The following is a 24,952-nucleotide window of genomic DNA, read 5'->3' as shown; positions in this document are numbered from 1 at the left end:
AGGATACCCATTCCTATATTATAGAGGGCAAGGTGAGAAAACAGTCTCCACTTAAGACAGATCATGCAACAGAGGTATTAGGGAATAATCAATTTCCACTGGATCAAGAAGGTGGAGGGAACTTTTAGAGAAGATTTTTGTGAATATCATGCATTGAATTCTGGGTGTAAGGGAAGCGTTTGGGGGAGAGGGAAGGTGTGAGGTTAGGCCAGATTTGGAGTAGGCTCTACTTTCTATGATCATTAAATATTGTTGAAAAATCTGGGACCAATCTAACATATTTTTTCTCTTATTGGTGACAGTGCTTTTGTCTGAATGTTTTTGTCCCCATATTGTTAAATTTCAGTAGTAGCTTTACTAGATCTGAGTTGGTGTTGACTACTCTGGGTCATATTTTCCAAGTGTTCAGTGTGCCTACTGAATATATAGATATTGGGGTTTCTTCCAGAAAAAAATTCTTTATATTGTACTTTAAAAATTTGTTTAGTTCAGTTGTTTTGTTTTTCCCTTTTAGGTATTTTAATTATTAATATATCAACTTGAGCTTTCTTTATATGTCTTCTATATATTTGACTTTCTTGAAAATGCCTTGTATCTTTAATTCTATTTCATTACAGTCACCCTTTTCTTTCCTCTAATTCTTCAACTTTGCTTTATGTTTATATATTTGTGTGTTTCTTCAAATTTAGTCTTCATTGTTTATTATTTTCATTTTCTTCTCATTTATTAATGAGTTATGATAGCTTTTTAAAAAGTTTATATCCTGTTGTCTAGTCATTTATTCTGAGATGTTCTAATTTTGATTTATGCTGTTTTTTCAGAGTCTTGATAATTTCCTTAATTTCTTCTGTCCCTTTTAGAAATAATATACTACATTTATTTTCTTTGCAGTCATATTTTCTTTAATGTTTCTCACTATTTTGCTAGAACATCAATTGGGTTATTTTATCTTCAATTCTATAATGTCTTTATACGGAATTTGATTGTAATCTTATTTATTTGTTTTACATGTTTAAATGAAAAAGCATTTCTGGAATTATTAGGAGGATGTTTGTATGTGGGAGGCATGACTGGGGCAAGGTAATTCTTCCCCTTCATAGCTTAAGAGCTTTTCTATGTTATCTGTCATCTATCTATATATTTATTACCTATCACCTATCTATATACGTATTTAGCCACTTGTACATCATATCTCTCAGGGCTTAGCCTGATCTGACTCAGGTAAGTTTCCTGTCTCTATATCTGTATTGTCCAGGGCACTGCCAGCTTTACTTTTCAAGATGGTGATGTCAATGCTAAACATTCAACTCTGCTATTCCAGTACCCTATGTTCTATTGCAGGACTGTCAAACTCATTTTCATCAGGGGCCACATCTGCCTCACGGTTACCTTCGAAGGGCCAAATGTAATTTTAGGACTGTATAAATGTAACTACGGTACTCCTTAATGGTTAAGCGAGAGCTCGGCACTGCTGCCGGGTAGAAACAAGGTGCTAGGCGGGATAAGACAAGGTGGAGGGCTGGATTCCGCCCACAGGCTTGTGTTTGCCTCTATTGGTTCCCTTTGCCATGCAGTATTTGAATGTTCTCCCCATTCCCCATGTGAGTTTTATTCCTGCAGTTTTAGTTCAGAGTGGACCTTTCCTTTTAAAAGGAAAGATTTATTAGATATTGCTGCATTCCAATAGTGATTCATCCTCTTCTACACTATTGAATTTCTTATGTCTCCCTTAGTGATGTCCTGTAGTCTTTGTGCACTAACCTCTTATTTGGAATCTACAAAAACTTCTTCGAAGTTTATTGGTTGTTCTCAAATTTATTTGCATAAAGCTCACTCAGTGTTTCTGTAGTCTTCTTCTCATAGGAACAGTATTTATTGATGATTACTCTGTTCTATGACTTATAACAAACATCCTTCCATATTTTAATCTTTACCATTAACACCATATAGCTGTTGGTGCTAGCAGACCTGTGCTATTTTGGTCCCATCTGCATCTTCATGAGAGTTCCTCATTATCTAGTTTTATTAAAAATATCATTGGCTGTTTATATTTTCTCCAAGAGCTTTAATTTTCTCTTAGTATTTTTGTATGAGGGGATTTGTGGGGATTATAAAAGTTTACTACATTCTTTTCACTTCCTTTATATTTCCTCCAGAAACCTGTCTTTGCATATTTTTTCTTGAAGCTAAAGGATCTCTTTGTTTTCACTGTTATGACATTTTATGATAGCATGCCTTTGAGTGAGTCTATTTTTAGGCTTTTACAGGGTACTTTCTGGACTCTCTCAAATTGTGAACTCATGTTTTTCTGTGCTTTGAAAATCTCTTGAATAATTGAATTTGTTCCTCCATTTTCTCATTTTTTTTCCTGGAATATCTATAAATTGGATATTGTGTCTACTGAAGGTTTTTCTATTGTTTTTTACTCTACTCTCTTTTTTCCATTTTCCTGTTTTTCAGGCCCACTTTCTAGGGGTGTTTTTCAATTCCTTCTTCTAACCTATCCACGGAGTTTTCATGTCTACTCTTCTTTTAGCAAACTGAGAGGCTATTATTTTTTGTTTGTTGAGTTTTCCTTTAGGTAGCATCCTATGCTGATTCATGATTGTAATAACTTATTTCTCTCAGAGTATTAATGAGAGTTAAGATTTATTATTTTTTTAACTTTTCTTCTCCATGCATTGTCTTTTTCTGTTCCAAATTACTTCTTTCCTATTTTGGTTGTTTTCTGTCTTTGATTTCATATATTTTCTTAAAATGTCTGGTAATTCTTGGTTGACAGCTCATATTTATAATAAGAGTAGTAAAAAGTTCATTGGAAGCTCTGAGTGTATGGGTGAGGCTTATTAATTTTGAGCTTTATTGTGGGATGTTTCTTTGGGAAATGCTTAATGTCTGTGTCTTAGATTCTTTCTCTTGAGTTGTGAAAAAAGCAAACAAAATATAACCAGAGACACTGCAATTAAGAACAATGTAACCATAGCCAGAGGGGAGTGAGGAGGGGATAGTGGGGAGAGGAGTCTATAGGAGCTACTATAAAGGACACAAGGACAAAATTAAGGGGGAGGGTAGAGGTGGGGGAGGGAGGTGGGACTGGCTGGGGTGGGGTGGAGGGATGGGGAGAAAATGCAGACAATTCTAACTGAATAAAAAAAATAATAATAATAAATAAAAAAAGAAACAACTTGACAACATCCCCTGTGAGGCAACTTTGGGTAGGGACACATATGTTGCATGTATTTGTATGACTTACACTGTAATTTAGAAAAGAGCAGTATTCAAGCCAAACAAAAATTGGTCTATTTGTATGTTTGACATTAAGCCAAGAGATAGTTTAAAGCTTAAATATCATATTAATACTTTTTTCTAATTAAAAGCTAATATCAGCTTTCATAAGTAACTTGAAAAACACTGCAAAATAAAAAGTAAGGAAAAATTAATAAAAATTTTATAATACAAGAAAAAAAATAAAGACATGTAAAAAAAACCCCACAAAAACACAAAAAAATAAAGTGAGTACCCAAAGATTTTGTCCATTCACCTGCCTGGATGATGTGTATGTAGCTGCCAGAATTTTGGGAGCAAAGTGAGAGAATACAGTGAGGCTTTCCATATTCAATATATAAAATTTTACCTAATTCCTTTGTATGTGTGGAATTTCCCAGGGCAGGAGACTTTTATTACTATTTGAAAAATTATATACCCTCAAAAATGCAAATAAAAAACACAATGAGAGACTGCTCTATAGCCCTGAGGGTGACTAAATGAAAAAGACAGGTAACAAGTTTTGTGAGAATGTGAAGATGGAAATCTCATGCACTGCTGTTGGGGATGTAAAATGGTGCAACCACTTATAGAAACAGCATGCTAATTATTTTAAAAAGTAAAGATAGAATTATCATATGTCACATAAATTCCACTCCTATGTCTATTCCAAGGGAAATAAAAAATATATGTCTGCATAAAAACTTGTACACAAATATTTATTCATAATATATATAAAGTGAAAACAACCAGCTATGGCTGGGTGGCTTAGTTGTGTGAAGTGTCATCCTGTACATGACAAAAGTTGTGGGTTTGATGACCAGTCAGGGCACATACCTAGGTTGCAGGTTCAACCCCCCATGGTTGGGTCACATATGGGAGGCAACTGACTGGTGTTTCTCTCTGACTTCAATCTCTCTCTCTCCTGTCTCTGTATGTCCCTCCTTCCCTCCCCCCTCCTCTCTCTTTAAAATCAATAAATATGTCCTTGAGTAAGGATTAAAAAAGGTGAAAACTCAATGTGAATCAATGTCAATGGCAAATGGTTAAGCAAAGTGTAGTATATATGGACAATAGAATGCTATATGGCAATACAAAGGAATGAGGTATCATTACATGCTATAACATGAATGCACCTTAAAAGTGTTATGCTAAGTGAAAAAATCTTCATAAAAAGGCATAGTGGATTAATCAGTTTATATTAGAACATAAATTTTAATTAATTTAAAATATAATGAATTTTAATTCATTTGATTAAATGATTTCTTTGAGCTGAGAGGAATCAGTGGTTGGAACATGATAGTTAATGGATATGAGGTTGCTTCTGAGGTAAAGAAAATGCTCTAAAATTGATTGTGATGAGAGTTGCACAACTTGAATATACAGTGCTATAAACCATTGAATATCTATAGCTATATACAGATTTGTGACTGCTCGGGAGGTGGGTGCCCCTAACCCCACATTGTTCAAGGGTTAACTGTATACCCTTTAAATGGGCAAATTGTGTGATATGTAACTATATGTCATAGAGCTATCAAAAAATATACCTGTACCTGTAGTTCTCTGATAGTGTAGGAGAGAAACAGTAACCTAGAGACTTTAGAATAGAGAAGATCTGGTCTTAATGCTTTCTAAGCAAGTTCTTAACCAATTCTTAGACTTGTAGTGCTAATTTAATCCATATTCAAAATATTCTGCCAATTCCTCATGTGTTTGGGGATCTGTTTTTAAGTTATATTGCAATTGGATCTATTCCAACAAGATGTTATTTGGGGGATGACATAAAATATATATACATTATTAGTTAATTTAAGTGAAAACATTTAAAATTGCCTTTTTAATTGAAAAATTTTAGGAAGCTACATTACTGCACATATTAATAAATTCAGAAACTGAGTAAATAGCTTTTGACTTTAAGAAGTGCTCTTTTCCTTTGGTAAGCACTAATATTCCTCTTTCTTAACTATCTGTGTTATAATTTCTATTCTGACATACACTGTATTATGTACAACACCTTCTGTTTATATTTTAAAGGATAGTAGATGCAATTTTTAAGGTTTTCTTTTTACATTCTCAGGTTTGGAAGTTTTTCCGGCTTCAATTTATAAGATGCACACTAGAGTGAAGAACTAAAGTAAGTATCCAAATCATGTTTCTATATTATGTGCCTCTATTTTATAACTATTTCATCTCAAAATGCTTTTCACCCAGTTCATTTATACAATCTTCTCAGTTTTTGGTATTTATAGATATCTATTTATTGCTATCTACGTATTTTCTATCAGTTCAGAATTCATATATTTTATTTTCAGAATTACCTCATTTTAGACTTCCAAGATCCAACAAACCCTTTTGTAACAGTTAAAATTCTAAGTTTCCTTGCTCAAAATCTACTAGATAATGAGGGGAAAATGTAAATAGTTAAAAATTGAATTTGAGGGAAACATACAAGTAGAAAAACTCATGCAAGCTTTGGTAGTTACTTTTTAGAAAGGATCACAGAGTAGTTTTATTAAGTTTAGGAAAAATTATTATTGACATGTGTTTAAGATGAAGTGGTAAAATTAAGGATATGTGGTTATTTGTAGAGAAGGGTCACAGAGGAGATGACAATATCGGCCTACTAAATGGGGGGCAAAGGAAGACAGTAACCATCAAGTGAGAGAGCAGTGGGTTCATGGGTCATTATGTCCTAAGTTCAGTGAATTTGAGGGATAAAGAGAAATGAAAACTCTTTGTATAAAAAGGCATTTACCAAAAGAGGTGAAGGGATACCATTCAGAAAACTGAAATGACATCTATTTGTAAGGATGAGAGGGAGAAAAGTTGTGGAGAAAACTAGGCTAGAATGTGAGGAGTGAGAAAATTCCCACTGAGTTACAAGTGGTAAGATGTTGGTGCTCACAGGAGAAAAATGGAAGGATAGGATCATTAGGGTGAGAAAGAGTGGGGATGAGATAATAAGAGATGATCATTTATGGACGAGGACCACAACAATGGAGGGCAAAGGGGCCAATTTCCTGAGACACAGTATGAAGTCTGTACGTTAGGTGCATAAGAAGTATGACTCCTTGTGGGCCCTTGACCACACACTGGCATTCTATGACATCTGGAGGGTAGGTGTGTTATTGAAATGGAAATAGCTTCTAAAAATTCTAGAAAACTTTTCCTTTGCTTATGCCTGTGAAATTAGGCCAGGTAAATCAGTTGTCTTGAAAGACCAAAGTTGAAGGTTCAATTTCTGACCAGGGCACAAATAAGAATGCATAAATAAAGTAGAACAACAAGTAGATGTCTCTCTCTCTCTTTCTCTCTCTCTCCCCCGTTCCCCTCTATTTTTAAAATAAATAAAAAAGGATTTAATCTAAATTTCAATGTCATTTTCTCCCTGACTAAACTTTCCTGTTATCATTTTATGATTGAAAAACATGGTGTAAACTATCTTTGAAAGTATATGCCTAATTGATTCACTCATTATAATAATTTGTTGTGAAATGAAACTCCTGGTTAGTGGGAAAATGTTAGCTCCCACTTTCCCTCTACAGTAGCTGTGACTCTGGACCCCAATTGTAAATTCAACACTTTTGATCAAGATACATAACTACTTTATCTTATTTTATTTATTTTTATTTTTTTACATTTATTTATTTTTATTTTTAAAATTTATTGATTGATTTTTTAAAATTTCTATTGTTTTTAAAAATTTTTTATTGTTCTTTCGAATAATGATTTACTATGTTTGCTCATAAAAGCAACAATTCAGGTGCAGGAGTATGTCCTGCTGTGGTGCAATTCTACACTCATATTGAATCCAGGTACCCCTTAAAGTTAGAAGGCTTTCCCAGCCATCCTCATCAAAAGCAGAGAGTACATCCATTTACAGTTCTGACTATCAACATTCCATCAAAGTGTATATGTAAATGCACATGCCTTCCCTGCCTTGTGTAGGTTACCTCTGCTTGGATCTGTAAGTTTGGCAGCCTATCATTATTAGTAACCTGATTCCCAAATCATATGTAATATCCAAGAATGTAAAACCACACAATAAAATAAACAAATGATACTAAATGTATTTCCATTCATCTTCTAAAGTTACCAATACTATAGATCTAAAAGCAAAAAGATAAAAATGTGATGATATAATAAAAATATAACTATATTAATGCAATTCAATATGTAGTAAATATCTTTAGTAAGATATTTGGTAAATGTCATTATTAAGTGAGAAAATGTGAGAAGAAGAACATTTTATAAATTGTTTAGAAAATATGGTAATGGCCCAGTGCCCAGTGAATCTATGAGAAATTCTTCAGTTGCTAATGTGAGCAGTCTTATATTTATATATCATCTTCCATACTTTGGCAACTTTGTCAGAAAATGATGCATATTTTATTTTTTATGAGATTTTTCTACTATAAATTACTATATCAATCTTTATCTGTTTGTTAAAATAGCTAAATGTGTGTATTAAGTCCCCAGATTTATTGCTAAATTATGATTCCATGTGTCTCTTATACTTTAAAACATGTTAGATTTCTGCATATTACTTCTCTATCAATCAACCACAGAAGGCTAATTATCATATAAAATTTTAGGATTATTATTATACTAGAGGCTATAGACATCCAGCCCTATCATTCATCACCTAGACAGGCATTTTATGCCATGTCACTCAATAAGTTCATCACACAAGATCAGCTATAATGCTTAATGGATTTTGACTGTTTATAGTGTATGGGGTCTTTTATATCAATTTAACTAAGTTAATGGAAGAGTTCCTTCAAAGCTTTTGGAGTCTAGCTCTGATTTTGTAGTTGGGATAATAGGATAGAGTCTATTGACTTGCTATGGTCTGAATTTTTGTCCCCCACCTCCATCCAGTTCATATGTTGAAGCCCTAATCCCCAGTATGACTGTACTTGGAGACGGGACCTTTGGGAGATAACTAAGGTTAAATTAAGTTGCGTATAGCATTCAGTCAGTTAAATGGAGTTAAGACCAAGGTAAATTTGAGATTAGGTATCTCTTTAAGAAATCAGCTTATTTTTATTTAGTTAAATAGAAAATTTACAGCCTCCCATTATGGACTGCATCTGTTATCTCTTAATTTTCAGGATTTTTTATTACTTCCTTGCCTCTGGAATAGACTTCTAAAATTGACTTCTGAATTTTTTTAATTGTAGTAATGCTTACTATAAGAAATTTTACACAATAATATAATATTTTGTTATAGGAAATTTAGAAGTCGTCCAGTTGCATCACTTACAGTGACTACCCAGCTATGTTGGAATCCTGCTGCTTAGGGGAAAGTGAGAACTGGAACAGTCCCTGGAAACTGTCCTGTGGAAATCCCACCTCTCCCTGTACATTTATTTGATTTTTATTATATTTGCTTCCTTTTAATGTAAACAGAATAGACAAACACATTAGAAACCCCAACATGACACAGGAGAATCCACACAGATTTATGTGTAGATATTTATAGACCCTTCCAAACCAAGGCAAATGGTGCCTCTAGCTTCTTTTCCTACCCCATCCCTGTCCAAAACCCAAGTGCTGAGGCAGCTACTAGAGCCTCTAGAGTTGCTTCTGGATGAAACTTAGCATGAGGCTGTAATGACATCAGAAACCCCCGAAAGAAAAACCAGGATTCTGACTTTCTGGCCCTGGCCCTAACCCTAAACCCTCTTCCTTGGCAAACTGACCTGCTGTGGATTTGCATGTCTCAAGAAGAGTCAGTGTGACCCATGAAATTCAGATTCAGTGGGTTCCCAGCCCATCCCAGCTGTTCCTAGACGGGCAGAATGAGAAATGAGCTTCAAATAACCATGTTCAAGAGAAGAGAGCGGGGAGGAGTGAAGGAAGGGAGGATCCCAAATTTAGAGATGACAGCTCCCAGGCAGGAAGTTGTAATCAATAAGAGGCTCAATCAGGACTCAGCAACAAGCCAGGTGCTGGTCTGGGAGGGCTCAGTGGGACTGTGCTGCCACCTGGAGGGGACCATGTGGCAGTGGACCAGGACAGGCCCTGAGGCACCTGGACACCACTTTTCCTCTTCAGTCCTCTGCCTGGGAGCTTCACTGAAGCAGCTCTTCCCAGGAAATGGGCTTGGAGAAGACTTCCCTTTCTAACCAGAGGTTGTAGTTCATCAGGAAATCCTTAGGCAGATCCACTCATTGGCTCAGGACACTCCACAGGCAATTGGCCAGAGATAGGAAGTCAGGGCTACTGGGACCCAGTTGTAGCAACGGGTGTTGAAGCATTCAGTGTTGGCATGGAGGGCACGTTCCTCTGCCTGCAAGGCCCAAGGCCCGGCATCAAGATTGTTATGGTAGACCCAGTCATCATTCAGCCAAGGACACACCTTTCTGGTAGATGGCAGACATCGTCCTCACATTGCTTTTTTGCCACTGCTTCCCCAGGTACTTAGTCTGCACCTTCAGCAACTTCAGCACATAAGGCTGCATCATGGCCTGTTTCACCTTCTGGGCCCACTTCAGGATGGGGCAGGCACCACCCGCACCAGCATCCTTGAATGCTTCCATTTGGTCAGTTTGTTTAAGATCTGAAGCAGATGGATACAAGAAAAGGGGTTCCTCTAGCAAAAGTGGTTATTGTCGCCAGCTTCCAGACTCTTAGCAGTCAGCTCTGGTAGCTCGCTTACACACCACGCAGGGAAGATAATCCAGAACATAAATGCTGTTCTTGGCAGTGATGTAGGACATGATGTTTTGACTGAAGAACTTAGGATCAAAGGGGTGCAGTTGGCAGATGCCAGGTGCTGGACCATGTATTCAGACTGGGAGGCATGGTTCAACTTAAAGTGCTTGAGCAGCGGCGGCAGGACAGCAGAAATGGCCTTAACCATGGCCTTTTTGTGGAGGTTCACATCCAGCCCCAGCTTCACCTGCTCTGCAACACTGTGGTGGGCATCTCCTCAGGCAGGACGTCTGCTAGGATGTTGATCGAGTCTGTTTTGGCTTTTGAGGTGGGAGTTGTGCCGGCAGGATCTTTAGCAGCACCAACATGCACTGAGGCAGGCTGGGGAGCAGACCTGGGCAGAGGGTTTCTGCAGGGACTTGCTCAGTGTCTTCTTCTTCCCATGCCCCCAGAGGAGAGCAAAGGCACTCTTCCTCTATCTGCACCTGGACCTCTGCAATGGACATGTACTCGGGCTGATTCAGAGTCTTGATGCTTTGGTGGATTGGCCTGGGTGGCCCCACTACTGTGTTCATGTCCCGGCCTAGAGTGTAACCTATGAGTTTGCAGTCGCTGGGACCAAGGAGCATTCAATGTCTCTCTCTCTCTGAATCTGGGTGCCCATGGGAGCTCCTATGGGCAGGTAAGCCTGTCAGTCTGGGGTTGCTGTGGTGGGGGAAGCATCACCTTGTCTCACTTGAGGGGGAGTATCTCCCCCTGCAGCAGACCTTTGTCCTCATCATTCTCCTCTTCCCCTTCCCGAGAGCCATGTCTTGTAGGGAATCCATTGCCGATTTTATATTTTTAGCTTTCAGTTTCACAAAAGTAGGATGATTACTGTGATCATTTTTCTTCCCAAAGGAGACTTTCTTTGTTCTTGTTAAGGTATACTATTTGTCCTTTAAATTAACACAGATTAAAAAAAATAAACATCATATGGTCTTTGGACTATACATCTGATGTTTTCTCCACTGCATGCTAGATTGGGAAATAGTGTAGCAATTTGGGCAAATTTGTTACTTTCTGTGAATTGAAACCTTCTTTTTAAGATGGAGGACATAGTATCCACCAACTAGGGTTTCTGTAAGTGTTAAATGAGTTAATGACATGTAGTAAGGGCCCATTACACAGTAGGTACTTTAGAGAGAAATTATATTAACCACGCTACCCTCTGTCCTCTTCCACCATCACTGTTAATGTGATATGACAATGACAGAAAGCAAATGGCAGCAAAGGAGTTACATATTGTACAATCTTACAACTCACTAAAGTTTCAAAGTAAAACCATTCATTTTTTTCTTAGATTATTATGTGACACCTTTGGATTCCTTTCTGTTCCCTCAGCTTTGACCAGAAAGTCCCCAAATGATGAGTGTGATAGACCATAGCATGAAGAAATTTCTATTGGAATTCAATTTTTCATGTGTACTTAACACAGGCTGTTATTTTACTGCTGTAGGCATACAAAATGAAATACTTTATGCTTTAAAAATGGACAGTTTAGTTCTGGACAATTTACATATTGCTTTACTCTGGTGGGAATCAGGGTTCAGTGGGAATTGAGGGGAATCTCTGCTCTGCTACAATTATAAAGCCACAGTACAAGCAAAACCAGCCACACTAGGTTCAGATCCATTTACTCTGAATTATTATGAGTGACTCAATTTAATTGAAAATCACCACCAGACTTTATTAGATAAAGTTATTAAATTATTTCTATAGCAGCAGTGACTTATTGGTCTTGTGTGCAACATAAAATAATAATGAAATGGCCATTTAAAGATTACCATTATAGTATATCATGTAGTCTATGATTGAAACATACATTATTTTTACATAATAAACCATGATAAATGCAATGTCTGGGATTTTAAAATGACAACCAAAGAAAGCAAATGAGCTTGTATTTTACTAACAACATATTGTAACATAAAATAAACAGATATCTGATAATGACTGTGTATTGTACACCACTGAAAAACTTTTCTTTTGTCAAAAACAGAAAATAAGGTAGAAATTTAGAAATAGGGCATGATTTTTCTTTACCATAGATCTTAGATTTTTCTCTACCAAAAATCTTAGATTTTTCTCTAAGATGCTTGAAGTTTTGATATGTACAAAAGATCTCAAGAATATAATTTGAGGCATTTGGACAATGTCATAGATTCCTCAACATCCATTCCACTCCAACTTGTTAGTCTCTAACCATAGTCATCTCATTTTTCTGGCAAGTTGTAGGAGCAACCTGACTTCACTAGAATGTAAGCTCCATGAGGGCATGGATTTTTATTGTCTTGTGCACCGATGCATCCCTATGATTTACAATGGTGACAGGTCCATGGTAGATATTTGATAAATAATTGTTGAAGAAAGAGAAAAAAGAGAGTAAAGAGGAAAGAAGGAAGGAAGGAAGGAAGGAAGGAAGGAAGGAAGGAAGGAAGGAAGGAAGGGAGGGAAGGAAGGAAGAAAGAGAGGGAGGGAAGAAAAGAAAAAAGGACCAAGAATGACATAAGGGGAGAGGATTGCTTGGGGTTCCTGGAATCTATCAATCAATCAATCAATCAATCAATCATCAATCAATCACTATAACTCTCTCCCTACCTGACGTGAGCAAGGGCAATTTTGCCCTATTGGTTCTGGTATTCATTCTAAGACCATAAAGACAACCAGCCATAGGATGGAATTGATCTCATTATCTTAAAGACATGGAAAGTGCATAAATTCTTGATGATAAACTTGAGTATTTTAATTAATATTTCTACCTCTGAACTTAATTATGGTGTAGCAAAATACATTTTATCTTATTTAATTTGAATGAAGCAGAAGTTTTATTTTTTGCAGCTGAACATTTTCTAACAGATAAAATCTGGATTTCAGAGTTTGGAAACAAGATTCTGAGGTTGAGAACCAGTCATTTTACCAGTCAGAACCCAGTATGGCACCTGTAGTGGAGTTTTCTGTAATCAGTAATAAAAAGAGCAATAGTCTTCTTCCCTGACACCATGTATCAAGCTCTGTGCTAATGTTTTGAATACAGTAGATCCTATGCTAGTCTTACTAGGTGGGTATTGCAGTTTGCATATGTGTGAATTAAGGCTTTAGGAAGTTAAAGAAATTTTATAAGATACACAATGATTAGGGGGTTGATCTAGGATAGTAATTAACAGGCATGAGACTCCAGAGCTCAAGCTTTGGGCCTCTGACTGTACTCACACAGGCCTCATTTTGGGCTGAGTTTTAGAGAGCTGCCTTTTCTTTTTTCTTTTCTTTTCTTTCCTTCCATATTTTTTATTGTTCAAGTACAGTTGTCTCCATTTTCCTTCTACCACTCCCCCCAACCCCAGCCATCCCCACTTCCCAGCCTTGATCCTACCCCACCCCCTTTCGTTTTGTCCATGTGTCCTTTATACGTGTTCCTGAAAACCCTTCCCCCTTTCCCCGCCCATTTTTCCCTTCCATCTCTGCTCTGGTTACTGTCAGTTTTTTCTTATTTCAATGTCTCTGGTTATATTTTGCTTGCTTATTTTTTTATTGATTAGGTTCCAGTTAAAGGTGAGATCATATGGTATTTGTCTCTCACCGCTGGGCTTATTTCACTTAGCATAGTGCTCTCCATATCCATTCATGCTGTTGCAAGGGGTAGGAACTCCCTCTTTCTTTCTGCAGTGTAGAAAGCAGCCTTTTCAAATTCACATGGTCTACTTAGAACAAAATGAAAAATTAGGGCTCAGCTTCTCTCCATATAATCCTTAATTTTCAGCTTTTCCTGGCAGTGTAAATATATGCTTAATTACTCAAAATTTCTAGTTTTGCCATTCCCTATGGGTATTTGAATTGTACAAAATGGTGCTTCAATGTATTTCTGTGTAGCATCATTGTTTTGGAAAATTTGGTATAAAGAAAACTTCCAGAATGATGGCAGATGCACAGGTGAAGAAAATTTTCAAACCACACTGCCTCTCTTCCTCCTTCCCTCTTCCTCTCTCTAAAAATAAATAAATCTTTAAAAAATAAGGATAAAAAATAAAATCAGTATTTATGTTAACTGCTGTTAGCACTCTTTAATATTTTTATCTTGCTTGCCAATCCTTTATTCTCACTCCCTAATTTTCACAGATGAGAAATGTGTTACTACATGCTAATATTAATGAAGAATCTCTCCCACATAAATATATTGCCAAAGTCCCCTTGAAACAATTTCTTATTCCAAAAAAGATATTATTTTATAGCTCTTATAAAATCCTTCGGGAAAAGCTAAACTTATTCTGATGATAATGTCTGCAATCTTGACATTTTCACTATTATCTTATCTACCCTTTTAATACTACTTCTCAATTTTTTCAGGACCTTAAACTCATTTAATTTTTTATTAGCTCTAATATTTTTCTAGCTTTCCTTGATAATTTTATCCAGAATGAGGGTGGTTCTTACAGTGCTAAAACTCTATTCATATCTTGAGGTGACAGTTTTCAGTAACATACCAAGCAGTATGAAAGGCATGGTAAGAAGGACATAAATAAGACACAGTTCCAGTGATAGATACATGGATAGACATCAAAAATGCAAACTGTTAAGACCTATAAAAGAGGAAGGTAAGAAAAGAATGTGAAGAGAATCTAAAGAGCACCTTAACCTGTTCAGAGAAATGTTACTTGAGTAGATAATTCCTCAGATGAGCCTTAAAAATAAGAACAAGCTTGGCGTGTAAGAAATGCAGTGGAAAAAAAGGAATGACATCTGCGAGAGAAGAATGTGAGAATCTCCTGGAATGATATATTACAATAAACTAAATCCTCATAAGGGTCCTGTGAGTTCTTATGGTTATTCTCATATTATTGATGAAGAAACTAAGGTTTGGAGTATTTAAGTCATTACCATTTGCCCAGTTCTTTGTTGCTCACTTTTCTTTAGTTCATTTTTCTTTGTTTATGAATTTATTATATAAAGCCCTATTACAATTATTCAATAAATGTCTGTTGAATAAATACAGGAATCAAGGAAACAAAGAATGTCATCTTTATTTATAATAAATAATTAAACAAAATTTTATGTGATTTCATGTTGGTTACCAACATGATTAGAATTCATGTCAAAGCAATTCAACTTGTGAGAAGATTTTAGAAAATCAAACCTCTCTCACTATTTCAAATAAAGGATTGGTTACGGAAGAGTTAGAAGATCTAGAAGAGCAAAAGGAGGAGGAGAGTTGCCTAGGGGAGAAGAGGATACAGAAGGAGGAAAAGGGAAAGAAAAAGGGAGCAGGAAGAGGAGAAGGAGGAGCAGGAGTTGGAGGAGAAAAGAGGGCTAATGAGAAGAAAGGGAAAAGAACAGGAGAGAGGAAAAGAGCGAGAGGAAAGAGACAGAGAGGAGGATGCCACAAGAAGGGGTAGAGAAGGTAGGAAAGATGCTGAAATTAGAAACTTCCAGTGAGTATCTTTTCATATGCCTATTTATTATTTGGGTTTCCATTTTGTGAATGTGAAATGTCATTTAAATAATTTGCCCATTTTTATATTGGGTTTCTTTCTTTTTGCATTGATTTGTAAAAGCATAGTGGGTTTTTTTAAAAGATTTTATTTATTTCTTTTTAGAGAGAGGGGAAGGGAGGGAGAAAGAGGGTGAGAGAAACATCAATGTGGTTGCCTTTCATGTGGCCCCCACTGGGGACCCGGCCTGCAACCCAGGCATGTGCCCTGACTGGGAATCGAACCAGCAGCCATTTGTTTCACAGCCTGCGCTGAATCCACTGAGCTACACCAGCCAGGGCTAGAAGTTCTTTATGTATTCTTCAGGCAAGCCTTTTTAAATTATGAGTTCCAAATGCCTTTTCTGACTCTGTCTTTTAGCTCCTTTTTGGTGTCTTTTGATAAGTAGAAGTTCTGTTTTAATTGAAGTAGATATATCAGTTTTTCCTTTGGTCTTTCTGTCTTGTTTGAAAAATTATTCCCTCCCTGAAGTAATAAAAACATTATTCTATATTATATCCTGAATGCTTGATAGGTTTAACTTCCACATTTAGGAAATTAACCCACTTATAATTAATACTTGTTTTAGCTGTAGAATATTGTCAGTGTCCATTCTGGGAAATAGAAATCAGTCCAGGTATTTCAATGTACAGTTATTTACAGAATTATTAGGGAACAATTGGAAGGCCTGGAGAAGCAAAAGGAAGACACAGGAAGTCTCTAGAGAAGCAAAAGTGAGAGGTTGTTACCCTGAGATCAGGAAACAGCCTAATACCCCTAAATTGAATCCTATGGTTCGTCATCTATGAAGCCACTAAGAAATGTTATGCTGCCACTGCTGATGTTAGAACTGAATAGGACACTAAGAGCCCATCCTCCTGCTGATGCACTGAGGACTGCATCAGTTGGCGATCACCTCCAGTTTCCTGCCATAGCGTTATTGTCATTTCTCCAGCAGAGGCCAAGAGAAAAGAAAGATACTGGCTACTCTCTTCCTGCCTTTTAGTTTCCAGTGCTTCTCGTGGGAAGAACCTCACAGAAAACAAATGAATACTATTGATGCAATTTTAAAAAACAGAAACATCTCATCTACTTTTGTTGTTGTTTTCATGGGTAGGGTTAATTTGAATGACCTAGTCTGCCTTTACTGGAAATGACATTTCTGATATTTGATTTAAGTAAATTTTTATGAATTATAAATGCTTACTAACTTACAGTTTTATTCAAAAATTCCATTTTCCATTCTATCAGTGGATATAGAAACATCATCACCCTTTTATCTGCTTAAGTTATATTTTTTTAGTAGAATAATACATACATTTAATAGTTTATTAGATTTTATTCTGTTTCCATCTGTCTCTTCCTAATTTATCAGTCTCCATGGAATTAATCAACTCTCTTGATCTTAAGATATACATTACATGTACGAGTTACCACAGTTGAGCTAGTGGTAGAGATATTATATTTTGAACTACAGTTGAGCATAATAAAAGTCACAGATGTGTCCTTATCCTTTGGTAGAAAAGTGCAATTGGATTTTGTATTGCTTCCATATCAACCTTATTAATTCTGTTTCACTTACATTTAATGCTGACACATTTTTCTTTGTCCTGATGTACTTTTTAGCATTTCTTCCTTTACTATATTTTCTGAAATATATTTACTGAAATATATCAGCAATCCCTCAAATGTCATTTTGTTATACATCTGAGATTTTTGCATTTTCTCAAAAAAATCGAGGTCTTTAGAAAGAGAAATGTATTATCAAGAAATACATTAGGAGATTTTATTTCAATTAAAGTTCATATTGAAGAATATAGTGTTTTCCTTCAAAAGGCACTAAAACAATGTAGGTTAATAGTTAACTTACTATTATCATTCAGCTATCCATTGTTAGCATTAAAAACACATGTCAGATTATGATAAATCCAGAAAGTAATTCTTAACTTAGCAACCACTTCTTCTGACATATCTTCTCTTCAGCTTGTTATTAATCCATTCTCATATCAGACTTGACACTGACATGGTGAGAGATGATGGTCTCACTGTGAGGATCATTTATTGAAGCTTCTGAATTAAAAGTAGTAACACCCAGTACATCTATAGAAAGAACACATTTCATCTAAAGATTAAGATGCATTATAAAAGCTGTCTGAGTACCTTCCATACTTCAGAGAAGCATTTATCTTGCTTGCAAGATTGTTGGCTTGAATTATTGCCTGAAAGAAAAAGATCACAAGCATACAATATTGGATACCATTATTCTATTACCGTTAATTGTTTGTTGTGCTTCTTTCAGCCTCTCACTTCTGTTGTCCAATGTATTTAACTTAATCTATTTGTCTTAAAAAATAGAAAAAAAGTACATTCCCTCTTGGAATTTCTGGGTTAATTCCAGTATTTAAAGGCTTATTTTACTTATTAGATACAGTGAATTTTTTAATTAACTTATTTACTACTTACTAAAATACCAAATTATAGTATAATTTGTTTGTTTATGATTGAAATTCCATCAGATTTAGCTTAACAGTATTGAACTGCAACTGGTCTGTTTTTCACATTTGCACCCAAATTAACTTCAATGTCCAACAGAAAGGAAAGGTTGACTGGAATCATTATGGATTGACTTAGCTATATTTTCTTCCTAAATATTCTCAAGGTGTGTATTCATTGTAGGCAACTGTCTTCTCTTGAAGCCACAATGAATCCTTCATACTTTCCATCAAAAGAATTATAAAAAAATGGAACTGCCTTTTGACCCAGCAATTTCACTGATGGGAATATACACTAAGAATTCCAAAACAATTAAAAAGAACTTATGCACCCCTATGTTTATAGCAGCACTATTTACACTAGCCAAAATTTGGAAACTAAGTGCCCATCAGATGAGTGGATAAAAAAAAACTCACGATGGAATACTACATAGCAGTTAAAAAGAAGGAATTCTTGCCTTTTTTGACAGCATGGATGGAACTGGAGACTGTTATGCTAAGTGAAATAAGCCAGGCAGTAAAAGACAAATACCATATGATCTCACTTATAAATAGAATCTAGTGAACAAAATAAACTAACAAGCAAAATAGAACCATAGACATAGAAATATGTAACAGACTAACAGCTGCAAGAGGGATTGGGGGAGGTGGGGACTAGTTGAAAGAAGGTGAAGGGATTAGTTAAAGAACATAGATGCATGACCCATGGACATGGACAATGGTGTGGGAATTGACTGTGGAAGTGGGAGTGGGCTGGGTGGAGGGGGACAATGGGGGAAAAGTTGAATAACTGTAGTAGCATAAACAATAAAATATTTAAATTAAAATAAAAGATAAAAGAATTGTAAAAAGATAGAAATAGCAATTTCCTAAATGCTGACATGGCATCCAAGGATATCTCAAGTGTTTTTTTTTTTTTTAACAACATAATTTGAGTGTCCTTATGTGCCAGGCATAGGGACTACAGTGACAAGCAGGACTCTGGAATCCCTGCTTTCAAGGAACACAGGGAGCTGACTTTGCCATTCCTTAGAAGAATGAATGGGCCAGAAGAAAGTTATATCTGAGTGCCCAGACTGAAATATAAATGGGGAGGCCTTTCTTTCTCATTACTACCTCTCTGACCCCTTCCTTATTCTCTTCTTATTAGCATGGTGACAGGTGGGAAAGATGGAGCTCGATGGTCTTCTATCTTCCTCTTCTTTTACAGACCTCTTCTCACCTTTTAACTCTCACACTTGGAAATGATGTGGAGATGACTGCCCCATTAAGAAAAATCACTGAAGTAGTCAGTGCAGCATCTCCACACAGTATACCCAGCTTTAACAGGTATCAGGTGAAGATGCTTGTCTGGGAAGCACTTTATCTGCCCTTCCATTCTCAATGATAGTTTTTCTGGATAGGGTAATCTAGGTTGTAAGTCCTTGTTTTTCATCACTTTTAATACTTCTTGCCAGTACCTTCTAGTCTGCAAAGTTTCTTTTGAGAAATCAGTTGACAGTCTTATGGCAACTCCTTTGTAGGTAACTATCTGCTTTTGCTGCTTTTGAAATTTTCTATTTTTAACCTTTGGCATTTTAATTATGATGTGCCTTGGTGTGGTCCTCTTTGCATCTATCTTGTTTGGGACTCTCTGTGCTTCCTAGACTTTTATGTATATTTCCTTCACCACATTAGGGAAGTTTTCTTTCAACATTTTTTTTCAAATATGTTTTTAATTTTTGCTCTTTTTCTTCTCCTTCTGGCCCTATAATTCAGACGTTGGTACATTTGAAGATGTCCCAGAGGCTCCTTAGCCTACCCTTGTGGGGGGGTTATATTCTTTTTTCTTCTTGCTGTTATGATTGAGTGTTTTTTCTTCCTTGTGTTCCAAATCATTGATTTGATTCTTGCCTTCATCCACTCCACCATTGGTTCCCTTTAAGTTTTTCTTTATTTCACTTAATATAAACTTCATTTCTTCCTGGGTCTTTTTTATACTCTTGATGTACCCAATGAGTTCCTTGAGCATCCTAATAGCTAGTGTTTTGAATTCTGCATCTGATAGATTGCTTATCTCCATTTTGTTTAGTTATTTTTTTCTGGAATTTTGTTCTGTTCTTTCTTTTTTTTTTTTTTTTAATATATTTATTGATTATGCTATTACAGTTGTCCCATTTCCCCCCCCCACTCCACTCCATCCTGCCCACCCCCCCTCCCTCCCACATTCCCCCCCCATAGTTCATGTCCATGGGTCATACTTATAAGTTCTTTGGCTTCTACATTTCCTACACTATTTTTACCCTCCCCCTGTCTATTTTCCACCTATCATCTATGCTACTTATTCTCTGTACCTTTACCCCCCTCTCCCCCTCCCACTCCCTTATTGACAACCCTCATGTTCTAGTTGTTTGCCTAGTTTGCTCTCGTTTTTGTTTTATGTGTGGTCGTTAATAACTGTGAGTTTGCTGTCATTTTTACTGTTCCTATTTTTGATCTTTTTCTTAGGTAACTCCCTTTAACATTTCATATAATAAGGGCTTGGTGATGATGAGCCTCTTCAACTTGACCTTATCTGAGAAGCACTTTATCCTCCCTTCCATTCTAAATGATAGCTTTGCTGGATACAGTAATCTTGGACGTAGGTCCTTGCGTTTAATCTTGGGTAATGTAATTATGATGTGTCTTGTTGTGTTCCTCCTTGGGTCCAGCTTCTTTGGGACTCTCTGAGCTTCCTGGACTTCCCGGAAGTCTATTTCCTTTGCCAGATTGGGGAAGTTCTCCATTATTTGTTCAAATAAGTTTTCAATTTTTTGTTCTTCCTCTTCTCCTTCTGGCACCCCTATAATTCGGATGTTGGAACGTTTCAAGGTGTCCTGGAGGTTCCTAAGCCTCTCCTCATTTTTCCAAGTTCTTGTTTCTTCATTCTTTTCTGGTTGAATGTTTGTTTCTTCCTTCTGGGCCACACCATTGATTTGAGTCCCAGTTTCCTTCTCATCACTATTGGTTCCCTGTACATTTTCCTTTGTTTCTCTTAGCATAGGCTTCATTTTTTCATCTGTTTTTCGAATAGATTCAACCAAATCTGTGGGCGTCTTGATAACCAGTGTTTTGAACTGTGCATCCGATAGGTTGGCTATGTCTTCCGTGCTTAGTTGTATTTTTTCTGGAGCTTTGAAGTGTTCTGTCATTTGGGCCATTTTTTTTGTTTGTTTGTCTTGGCGCGTCTGTTACTTTAAGGGGCGGAGCCTTAGGTGTTCACCGGGGCTGGGTAATGCTGGTCACTGCGCTGTGATGCTGTACGTGGGGGCGGGGCCGAGAGGGAGCAATGGCGCCCGCCTCACTCTCCTCCGGACCCCAGTCCCTCACTCCGCTACCCACAATCAAACTGGGCCCCCCCCCCCCCCCCCCCCCCCCCCCCCCCGGTGCCGGTTCCCGAGTAAGTGGGCCTGTGCACACTCCAGGCCCCTGTGGGTCTCTCCAACAACCTCTCTTGTGAGGCTGGGAGTCTCTCCTGCCGCCCCAACCCCCAGGGGCGCTTTCAATCAGAGGTTTGAGGCTTTATTTCCCCGAGCTGGAGCCCTGGGTTGCGCAGCGGTCTGCTTCTCTGCCCGCCGTTCGTCAGGTTTATCTGTGGGCGAATGTGGTGCCGCAATGTGCTGTCCGCCACTCTGCCTGCCCCACTCTCCGCCACTCTGAGTCCGGCCCTCTGGGTTTATCTGTGCAAATGTGGGACCGCAGGGTCTGCTAGTGCTCGGACTGCCTGCGCCATTTGTCCCACACTCCGCCAGTCTCAGTCCCACCACAGCCACTCGAGTCCTCTCTACCCCAGTGCCGTCTCCGCCCCTCCTACCAGTCTGGATGAATGATTATTTTCTGTTTCCTTGGTGTTGGTCCCCCTTGCTGTTCGATTCTCTGTCGGTTCTGGTTGTGCGAGGAGGCGCAGTGTGTCTACCTACGCCGCCATCCTGGTTCTCCTGTTCTGTTCTTTCATTTGGGCCATATTTCTTTGTCTCCTCATTTTGGAAGCCTCCCTGTGTTTGTTTCTATATATTAAGTACAGCTGTTTTGACTCCCTGTCTTAGTAGCATGGTCTACTGTAGAAAAGTGTACCAGTAAGTTGAATGGGGTAGAACCTTAGGTAATCACCTGTGTGGGGCAATCCATGTGAACCAGGTTGATGGAGTCTCCAATATAGTGTCACCACTCTGTGGCTCTGTGTGGAGGAGGTTTTAGAAAAGGGTCAGTGCCACTGCCTAGCCTCTGGAATTTTGTCCAGGAGGAAGCTGTCCCTCAGCACTCACCCTGTTGCCAGATGCTTCAGTTTCTCCCTGTATGCCACTGGTGCCCTTCCAGCTGCTGCCTTGGTGCTAGAGCTGAGAGGGACTAAGTTAGCATAAGTCCTAAGTCCCTTGTGGGTCCTTTTAGAGGAGATGCCTGAGAGTCTTTCAGTTTCTTCTACCACCCCACCCCCAACTGGTTTTTACAGCCAGAATGATGGGGACTTATCTTTTCCTCCCTGAGGAACCCTGAGCTCGGTGGTCAGGTGTGGGACCAGGATCCCTCACTCCCAGGGTATCCCTCCTGATTTTTATCTGCCACATGTAAGTGTGGGAGGACTGCTTATTCCACATCTCTGTATCTCTGTGTCTCCATCCCTCCTACCTGTCTGGTTGAATGTGACTACTTTAATCTCTTGCTTGTTGGACTTTCATATAGCTTGATTTTCTGACAATTTTGGGTAATAGTTGTTTGTAGTTTACCTGTAATTTTTCCTGTGGTTGTGCAAGGATGTGAGCTGTGTTTACCTACAACTCCATCTTGACTAGAAATAAAGTTTTTTAACAAAGCATCAAAATATTCCTCTCCAGTTCTGAGATTAGAATGAATTTCAATAAACTTTTTAAAAGGGTTCAGTCCTACCTTCTTTCTCTAAGGAGGTGATAGTTATTGGGGTCAAGAAGTCATGTCATCCTGGAGTCTGTGATCTCCTGCCCCCACCCTGCATCACATTCCATGTAGTCAAGACTCAGAATTCTCTGCCAAATGACACAAGTCATCTTCCAGGTTCCGAATGGGCCTTTTCCTCAGTTTGTTCTCTCTCAGCAAGTGTAGGCTTAAGGAATGGCTTAAGTAGGCAACTGGAGGCTGTTTGCCAGAGGAGAGCCTATAAGAAGAGTGCAGGTGGAGTGAACGTTAGGACTGGAGTGTTCTCATGTGACAACACAAGGCAAATGTGTTATAGGACCATCCCCAGAGTAGATGAGAACTGGGGCAGGTGGGAGACAAATGGCCAGGGACCAAGACATCTAAGAATTGGAAATTTCAAGTTGGTCTTCCAGGTCATTATGAGTATATGAGTATATTTGTCAAAGTAGAGAGATAGAATTTATTTTATTTAATAACTTCTTAAGTCGATTAATACCTTTGCATATTTAAACATTAATGTAATCCTCCATTTGTATTCTCCGACTATATACAATGATATACATTTGAGAATATTTTTGTAGCATTTTAATTAATAAGCTAATTTTCCATTAAAGGAGCAATGGTTAAATAAAACATGAGAGGCATAAACTATAGGATACTATTCAATCATTAAAAACAGTTTTAGGTTTATAAATATTGATTTGGAAAACACATGTTTATTGACAAAAATGTTGTAGAACTGATGATTAGTATAATTGTATCACTAGGAGAACAAAAATAAAAATGAACCAGTAAAATCTAGGTATGCTTGAATAAACACAGAAGATAGTGAAGGTGCTTTCACACCCAACTGACAATATTGGCTTCCCAGGAAAATAGCGTTGGGATGAAGTAAAAACCTTTTTTTATTACAAACCCTCTATATTTGTTGAAATGTTATAGTAACTATGAATTCTTTTATAATTTTAATAATATATAATATTGTTCTTAAAATGGCTTTTATACTGTAGGGTTACAGAGATAAGTCCTGTAAACCTCAATTGATTTTAAACGAACATAATTTACTTCAGCGTGAATTTTCTGTGGGTACTATTTAAAACTATTTTCTTCTCAAACAATAGCAATAGGGAGGAAAAATCATTTATTGAATTCTTGGGTTGTTTTGTTGTTGTTGAAACACTAATATTCACTAGTTTTCATGGTTATTTTATATCCTTCTTTTCTCTTTGTACTCCCCCTCACTCTCCCCAGCCTCAACAAGTGGCTTTATTTCATTGTCTTTAAGAAAGTAGAAGCCTTTGTATGGAGCTCCAAAAGTTGTTCTATCAGCAAACTCAGAAATGTAATGGTGCCTCCACTCTTTTTCCCCAATAATTACAGGGACTGCCTTCCTTCTACCCAAGACCAGTCCTTCCATCTGTGCCCTGGATCAATCTGATACTTTCTTGCCTTCAAAAAAACCGTTTATTTTTTACATATTTCTTTTCACTTTTGCATTGTCATATTTTATCTACTGGATTATTTTTATTATACAAATATGATCAATATATATCATCTTAAAAAAGTATCTCAGCCATCATTCCTCTGGAAGTGCTCTGTCACAGTTAAAAACTAACTCCCTATTGCCAAATCCAAAGAACACCTTTAGGTCCTTGTCTTTCTTAACTGTTTAGCACCATTTGACGCACGCATTTGGATTTTAACATTCCATGCTCCTTAAAAGATATACTTTTCTTCTGACTTTCTTTTTCTCTCTCTGACAATTCCTTTTCCATCCCTTTTGCTAGCTTATCTTCCCTCATCTGATATCTAAAACTTTGGGTCTTCAAGTACCTGTAAGGTTAAGGTTTGAGCTAAGAGAAATCTCGTAAATTCCAAGAATGTGATACAAGCCACTTGAGACACAATCTTTGACACATGAATTCAACCATAGGCTGTGTATTATAAAAATATACATATATAGAAGGATAATCATATCTTATATAATCTATTATATTTCATACAATAAAATGTAAGTGGAAAGTTACTTTAAAAGTTATGAGAAGCATTATTGAAAATGAATAGCTTGTGGTATTTCAAAATTTCTCCTTCACTAGTTTTAAATTACCAATGGGCTGTATCTAC

At 37.2% G+C, this 24,952-nt stretch overlaps 1 pseudogene; it reads right to left on the bottom strand.

Moving 5' to 3' along the window:
• Positions 1-9,341: 9,341 nt before the first annotated feature.
• Positions 9,342-24,952, bottom strand: part of LOC112319276 (striatin-interacting protein 1 pseudogene) — an 82,365-nt pseudogene continuing 66,754 nt past the window's right edge.

This window comes from Desmodus rotundus, chromosome 11 (genome assembly GCF_022682495.2).
Source record: "Desmodus rotundus isolate HL8 chromosome 11, HLdesRot8A.1, whole genome shotgun sequence".
NCBI lineage: Eukaryota > Metazoa > Chordata > Mammalia > Chiroptera > Phyllostomidae > Desmodus > Desmodus rotundus.
The sequence above is the reverse complement of the archived record's forward strand: the minus strand, read 5'-3'. Positions and strand labels throughout refer to the sequence as shown.